The following is a 1,908-nucleotide window of genomic DNA, read 5'->3' on the forward strand; positions in this document are numbered from 1 at the left end:
GTGTCTCTGAGCTGTGAGGAGGACAACAGCTCTGCTGGATGGACTGTGAGGAGGAACACAACCAGAAGAACCAGGACTCAGTGTGGAGATGGATGGGGGAAACCAGCTGGTTCTACCTGTAACATCAGCTATATTTTAGAAAAGCATACTGGATATTACTGGTGTGAGTGGAGAGAGGGAGCAGCCAGCAGCAGCAGCATCCAGCTCACTGTCACTGGTAAGATCAGACTGTGGAGTTAGTGTTGATGAAGCTGTGTGGAAATGGATGAAATGCTGTAGTTTGTCTCTGTGTTGAGGTGGATCAGTGATCCTGCAGAGTCCTGTCCTCCCTGTGATGGAGGGAGATGACGTCACTCTGAGCTGTCACACAAAGACCGCTCCCTCCAACCTCCCAGCTGCTTTCTACAAAGATGGCTCCCTCATCAGGACTGAGCCTGCAGGTCACATGACCCTCCACCATGTGACCAGCTCTGATGAAGGCCTCTACAGGTGTAGCATCAGCGCTCATGGAGAGTCTCCATCCAGCAGGATCTCTGTCTCAGGTCAGGAAGTAAAAACAGAAGTCCTTCATCTCTAGAGTAAATATCTGAACTGTGGAGATAATAAATATCTTTATTTTAGTGAAACCCTCCTCCTGCTATCATAGCAGGCTTAGCTGGGGCTGAAATATAGTTTGCTGAACAATTCGGGTGTAGTTGTCTAATTTATCGCCAGAGTTGTTCCTACTTCTAATGCTTACAAGTGATCTTCTTACTTTGAGTGAGAATGTGGTGATGATCTTTTGTTAACAGAGACATGGAAAATGGGTTATAACCTAATTAATTTGTGTTGATTTGTCTAAAATGTGTAATTTAAATATGAACCTGTTTAGATTTCACTGTCTCTGCAGAAAAACCTACAACTACAAGTCCATATACACCCCCACCCTTCTTTACATATCCTCATCCTGCCTCAGCTCCTCACTTTGTCTTCATGCTGGTCTGCAAACTCGTGATCTTCTGTCCCTTCTTCATCTCCACTATCCTCATGGTGTCTCTGTATCCACACAGAATCACAGGTAAAAGTCTGATACAACTATTGACCTGTAGGTCGGTTGGTCGGTCAATCGGTCGATTAAGTTCTATATTAATAAAATCTCCCTATGTTGATAAATTTTCACCATTTACTTATTTTATAATATTCTCTTCCTACAGGAAATGACCTACCCGTTGCCATGGTGATGACTCCACCCACCAAAGTCGATCAGAGATTGGACGAGGACTATGATGATGTCACCACAGAGCATCACTTCTGAACTGATCATCTCATCACTCTTCTCCTCCTGGCTGTTTTCTTCTTCTCCCAGTTTGGAAAACTTCTGAACTCATAATAACGACTTCCTGAGATCACCAACATTTACTGACTGGGAAGAAGTGACCATCTGAGCTGGACTTTACTCTATAAGACTCTGGTTGAACTGGACTGGATGCAATTGTGTCTGAATCAGACCAGAGGGGTTTGGATGATACTGAGCTTTATATAACTGCATAGAAACTGGTTCTCTTTGTTTCTTAATGCCTCTTCAAATACGATTATATACATCAATAAATTGGTGAGAAATATTTTTATCTGACCTTTACCCATTTGGCAGTTTCTTGTTAATTAAAAATTTTACATCTTGGTAACAGCATTCACATTTCAGTTAGATAGAAGGATCCAGAAATCCATTAAATAAGAGTTCAGGTGGAGCTGATGTAGAAGGTCAGACAAGAATTGTAGGTCTGATGGAGTAAAGCTACTCCAGGTGTTTTATGAAATGTTCATTTCAGGATCAGAAGAGATCGGCAAACACAAATAAGGACTCACTGACTAACACTGTTTCTGTTAGAATTAGGGCTGGGCAACGGTTAAAATCTTTAATCGCGATTA

General features: G+C 42.2%; 1 long non-coding RNA gene across 1 annotated transcript; it reads left to right on the forward strand.

The window, feature by feature from the left end:
* The first annotated feature begins 487 nt into the window (after positions 1 to 487).
* Positions 488 to 1,660, forward strand: LOC118558379. The gene is made up of 3 exons (XR_004928331.1): positions 488 to 542; positions 890 to 1,057; positions 1,194 to 1,660. It is a non-coding gene; the product is annotated as an uncharacterized LOC118558379 (long non-coding RNA).
* Positions 1,661 to 1,908: the final 248 nt, after the last annotated feature.

The sequence above is a fragment of the Fundulus heteroclitus genome, unplaced genomic scaffold (genome assembly GCF_011125445.2).
Source record: "Fundulus heteroclitus isolate FHET01 unplaced genomic scaffold, MU-UCD_Fhet_4.1 scaffold_125, whole genome shotgun sequence".
Classification (NCBI taxonomy): Eukaryota; Metazoa; Chordata; class Actinopteri; order Cyprinodontiformes; family Fundulidae; genus Fundulus; species Fundulus heteroclitus.